Below are 6,142 nucleotides of genomic sequence, written 5' to 3'. Positions count from 1 at the left end.
TTGCAAGAAAGTGAAGAGTGACAAAGGTAAGGCTCTTGTCACAAAGAAGAAAAGCTGGACAGACACTTCAGATTCTGAAAGTTAGGTGAACTATGCCTTGATGGCAAATGCTGATAGCAGCTCTGAAGTTGCTGAGTTAAAGGTACCTCAAACTACTTATGCTTTTCAGACTGATGATATTAATGAGTTGAGAAGATATCTTAAAACCATGTTCATTAGTTATAGAGATCAAACTTTAACATGTGAAAGATTAACTTCTGAAAATCTTGCCTGTAAAAAGAGGAATGATTATTTAAAAACAGAGTTAGTCATGTTCCATCAAACTCACAAAGATAGAGACGATGCTTTCTATGTTAGGGATGAAGTACTTAAAATGAATGAATCTCTAAAAACTGAGTTAGAAAAGGAAAGAGAGATTATCAGGACTTGGACTAACTCTGGCAAAACAACTCAGAATTTGTTAAGTAGTGGAAACTGGAAAGAGGGCTTAGGTTATGGAGATGATAAGAATGATAAAGGAACTGTAGAAATTAAGCCTATAGTTGTTAAACAAAAGCCAAAGTTAAAACCTGTTAAGTTTGTAGCTATAAATTTGTTAGGGCGAAAACACGCGCTAATATTCACGCAAGTATATGCGTTCGCAAGTAGTATAAGATATAAATCAGATTCGTTTCCACAGAGACTGGTTTAGGTTAAGTTCAATTTATGCACCTATGCAACAATGTATGGTTATCGCTCAATGCTAAGACAAATAACAAATTGGGTTTTTATTAAACTAAGAGATTATACTAAATAACATTAACTAAGAGAATTGAGGTTGAATTACTATATATGACAAACATGGGATTCTAACTTCATTACTACTTCATTCAATAGCCTTTTCATTCTTAACCTTAGCATGTGATGGTGATGACAGTAATCAGATAACACGAAACTGATAAACGCCAACTTTCATTGCACGAGTACCATTCTACCAGACATCCACAAATAGATAGAAGCTGAATAGGCACCAATTATATTGAGACCCTATATGTCTATAGAATTTGACAACATAACGGTTTAAGCATAAGTTATCCATAATGATTACATAGGGCAAGTAAAACGGTTAGAGTTACCTACGAATCATGCATACACATACATGAACCTATGCTAGCATGGCAAGTTCTAAACCTCTATATTCACTGTTGCTTCAATAGAGATTAACACGCTATCTTATATGTTAGCTACGCACATAAGATGAATAAGCACAACCAATACTAGGATATCAATCAATCACCACAAACCAAGATATCGAAACAAATTAATTATTGAAATTCATAAGTAAATCCGCTAGAACCCCATGACAACGATTAGCCCATAATCGAACTTATCGTCACCATGGGTTCCAATGAAAGCATGGTATAAACAAGGTCTTAATAAACTGAATAATAATTAAAGTACGAATAAACGAGATCTAGGTTCAACAAGAAAGAAAACGAGCATCCAAAGTTACAACTAATTCAAAGAATCACAAAGGTCTTCTTTTTCGGAGTTGTTCTGTGCTTCTAGGCCTTCTCCTTGGTATCCCAATCTTCCCGGATGATGGAAACCCTTTTTTTAAGTATATATACGCCCCTAGTGGACCTGGACCCTTAAAATCGTCAAATTCCACTCAAAAAAGGCTTTTTCAGCGAATCAGCGACCAGCCGCGCCCTGAGCGGGCAATCAGCTACTGACTGGGCACTCAGCTACTGACTGGGAAAATATTCTGATGAATCTTGTTTTGACCATAACTTGAGTTCTACTCGTCAGAATTAGGCGATTCAACTGCCCACGCGAAGCTATTGAGATTCTCTACAACTTGGAAATGGTCTTGGCTTCCAATTCTGATTACTTTTTATCATATTTCCTTTAAAAGCTCTTTTCTTCATTTAACTGATACCTGAAATGCAATAACACAAAAACACATCAAAATACCAACAACTTGAGTCCAAAACACCAATTTAAGCTTGTAATAAAGCATTCCAAGTGGATATAAAATCCACTTATCACACCCCCAAACTTGAATCGATGCTTGTCCTCAAGCATAAACAGACTCAAGACTACAGAACAAACCTAATGCATGAATGCAACTACGTGAATGCAACTAAATGATAATGCAATCGATCCCCTCTGAATAACCATAACCAAATGAATAAGCCAATGCCTCTAAGAATGCAATGACTTTAAAAAGAGCTCAAATAAATCCCACGAACCAACTCACAAACCAGAAACGTGCGTGTGTGGATGCTTAATAGATATACTCTCGATACTAGATCAATAACCATAACTTATCTATCATCAAAACAATCAAAAGTTTATAAACAGAATAGACAATAAACGCATTATGACTCACAACACCTCCTTTCTACTAGAGTTATACAAGGATTCACACTATTATTGAACACATAGCAAAGATGCTTATTTGACCGTGCAATGAATGAGGTCCCAAAAGACTTATGCAACAATACCCATGTAGCGAGCGTTAGGTTAGCGGATCCCAGACTATAAAAGCCTTAGGTCACTAGGCACAAAGTCCCCTAGAACTTAATAACTCGAGTATTAAAGAGCTCACTCTTGATCAATTATGCATAAACACGTACTTTTTTTCTTTCTTTTTTTTCTCTTTTTTCTTTTTTTTCTTTTTTTTCAACAATTTCTGCATGAGTGCGTTTCGTTCCATCTCATTCAACCATAGACTACTCATAAAAATATGAGCCGGCTACTAGTCATTTGACGCCTAGCTTTACAACAACTAGCAATAAAATCCAAGTTTTTCTCCAATTAAAAAAATCAGTGTTTTTATGTCATTACGAGAATATCACAAATTCTAAATATAACCAAGTGATTAAATCTCAACAACAAACAAGTATGATCATGATCTAGATCAAAAGCAACGCTATAAGACTTTGTGAAAATATTTGTTTCTAGCATGCAAATCAATTCATTAAGACTTAAACATCCCTCTATTCGTCATCACCACACTCAAATCAACATCAAATTATCAAATATCATAGTTCATCTTAAGGGATCATGCTAAATATGCATGCAAATGCAACTATATGAAATCACATAAAAACAAACAAATATGTCCAAAATGAACAATCATGCAAAATATGAATGAACTACAACTAAACATGCAATATGAATCTATATGAATCTATATGGACACACACTACTAATCCTTACTTTATCACCCCCAAACTTAAAATTTTCAATGTCCTCATTGAAGGTAATAATAAGGATTTCAGGCATACCTAATTCGCAGGAGATTCACCCTCGTCGGGTGGAGGATCAGGTGGCCAATCAACCTCGCCACCAGTGTCTCGGAAAATAGTACTGAAAGTGTGTGTCAAATCTTCAGCAAAATGATGGTGAATATCGTGCATGGCCTCCATACGCCTAGTCACTTGCATGTACTGCTCATCACCAACACCAGTCCTATCAACTACCTGCTGCTCATGAGAAGAACCCTCTGTAGGCACTACAGGATCCGTTCGGCTACCCTCTTCATCATCAAAGATATATCCCAACCCCTTGTAAGGGGGTGCACCTAAGAATGAATAACTCAAGTGATCTGGTAGTGGGTTGAGCTCAAGTGTGGGAGCATCTTCAATAGACGGCTCGAGACGCTCCTGAGAAATTTTCAGCTCTGCTAACCCAAGAGAATCGAATGGCACATCCAACTTCCTCTTCCACGGAGGTGCATTCAAAACCTGCAGTTGCTCTACTTTAAAACACTCCTCTTTCGCTGTGGGTAACTTTATTTCCTTGAACACATTAAAAGTGACCTTTTGATCGTGAACCTTCATCGTAAGCTCTCCTTTTTGCACATCGATCATAGTTCGGCCTGTAGCCAAGAATGGTCTTCCCAAGATGATGGGAATCTTCTTATCTTCCTCGAAATCAAGAATTACAAAGTCAGCAGAGAAGAAGAGTTTATCCACCTTGACCAAGACATCCTCCACTATACCTCGTGGATAAGCGATGGAACGGTCAGCTAGTTGCAATGACATGTATGTTGGTTTCGGATCAGGCAGACCAAGCTTCTTGAAGATAGATAATGGTATCAGATTTATGCTGGCTCCTAAATCACATAAACACTTGTCGAACGACAAGTTTCCGATGGTGCAAGGAATAGTGAAGCTTCCGGGATCTTTAAGCTTCGGAGGCAACTTCTGTTGCAGCACAACACTGCATTCCTCCGTGAGAGCAACGGTCTCTAAGTCATCGAGCTTCACTTTCCGAGAGAGAATACCTTTCATAAACCTCGCATAGCTAGGCATCTGTTCAAGAGCTTCAGCGAAAGGTATGTTGATATGGAGTTTCTTGAACACCTCCAAAAACTTCTCAAACTGCTTATCCGGATTTTTCTTCTGCAGCCTCTTTGGAAAAGGAGGTGGAGGATAGATCTGTTTCTCCCCTGTATTACCCTCAGGAGGAGTGTGTTCCACAGTAGTCTTCCTTGGTTCCACCTCTACTTCCTTCTGCACATCTTCTTCAGCCACAACTGCATTTTCTGAATCTTGAGATTTTTCAGGCTCTTCGTCTTGCTGAATTTGGGGGCTTGCGACCTTTCCAGACCTTAAAGTGATGGCGTTCACATGTTCTTCAACTTCCCTCTTTCCTGGATTGGCTTCTATATCACTAGGAAGCGTTCCTGGTGGTCGATTCAGTAAGGCATTAGTAATTTGCCCTATTTGGTTCTCCAGAGTCTTGATAGAAACAGCCTGGCTTTGGCATATAAGAGCCTGGTTTTTGCACATAAGCCTCAACTCCTCCAATTCAGATTTTTCATTCGAAGACAGACCTGCATCATGAGTTTGTTGTTGAAGTTGGAGTTATTGCTGAAAACCAGGAGGGTTGAACAGCTTATTTCCAAACTGCTCGAATGGCTGTTACATCGCATTTTGATTATTGTTCCAGCTGAAGTTAGGATGATTCCAGTTGTCAGGATGATAAGTGTCTGGAACTGGTTGCTACGATCTCTGAAAGTTACTCACAAACTGAGCTGAGTCGCTAGATATAGCGCATTGCTCTGTCGCATGCGGACCTGCACATAGCTCATAAACACTAATTATCTGCTTAACACCATAGTTAGCCAGATAATCGATCTTCATAGACAACACCTTTAGTTGAGTAGTGATAGTCTTAGCTGTATCCACTTCAAGAACTCCTGCTACCTTGCCCTGTAGATATCTCTGGGTTGGATACTGATATTCATTAGCAGCCATCAGTTCAATTAGATCATAAGCTTCCTCATAGCTCTTTGCCCATAATGCTCCGCCTGATGCTGCATCGAGCATGGGTCTGGACTGTGCTCCCAACCCATTGTAAAAACAAGTGATGATCATCCAATCAGGAATTCCATGATGAGGACACTTCCTAAGCATCTCCTTCTAGCGCTCCCAAGCTTCACTTAGCGATTCTCCCGTTTATTGCGCAAATTGAGTAATAGCATTCCTGAGTGCAGCTGTCTTCGCCATAGGGAAGAATTTAGTAAGAAACTTATGAGCAAGATCTTCCCAAGTAGTAATCGAACCAGCTGGTAGAGAGTGTAACCAGCTCTTAGCCTTGTCCCTAAAAGAGAATGGGAATAGTCTCAGCTTCACAGCATCTTCAGAAACACCGTTAAACTTGAAGGTGTCGCATATCTCAATAAAATCCCTAATGTGTGTATTGGGATCTTCCGTTGGAGAACCCCCAAACTAGACTGAAGTCTGTACCCATTGAATTATGCCAGGCTTGATCTGAAAGGTATTAGCTATGATAGCTGGCCGGACAATGCTAGATTGAATGTCATTGATCTTGGGTTGAGAAAAGTCCATCAAGGCTTTCGTTCGTGCTGCTGGATCTTCCATTGTAATGAGTACCTGAAACACAAACAAATAAACCATGAAAGTAAAAGAATCCGAGTCAGTACGACTGTTAGGAATATGTGTATTAGTTTGATGATAAGTTAAACAAAATACTTAAGTAGAAATCTAGTGTTTATAGCCTCAACGGATAAGACCATCTTGGCTATCCGTTGAAGGAGTAGCTTTACTTAGCAATAAGTTTAGTAATTTAGCACATTTCATTCTCTGGATTCAAGTTGTAATTCTTAGATGTTGTAGGAAAGTAT

At 38.8% G+C, this 6,142-nt stretch overlaps 1 non-coding gene across 1 annotated transcript; it reads left to right on the top strand.

Annotated features, from left to right (window-relative positions):
• The first annotated feature begins 5,382 nt into the window (after positions 1-5,382).
• Positions 5,383-5,489, top strand: LOC141699194 (small nucleolar RNA R71). The gene has a single exon (XR_012565675.1). It is a non-coding gene; the product is annotated as a small nucleolar RNA R71 (small nucleolar RNA).
• The last annotated feature ends 653 nt before the right edge of the window (positions 5,490-6,142 follow it).

This window comes from Apium graveolens, chromosome 11, assembly GCF_009905375.1.
Source record: "Apium graveolens cultivar Ventura chromosome 11, ASM990537v1, whole genome shotgun sequence".
Classification (NCBI taxonomy): domain Eukaryota; kingdom Viridiplantae; phylum Streptophyta; class Magnoliopsida; order Apiales; family Apiaceae; genus Apium; species Apium graveolens.
This window is presented reverse-complemented; position numbering and strand designations above follow the sequence as displayed.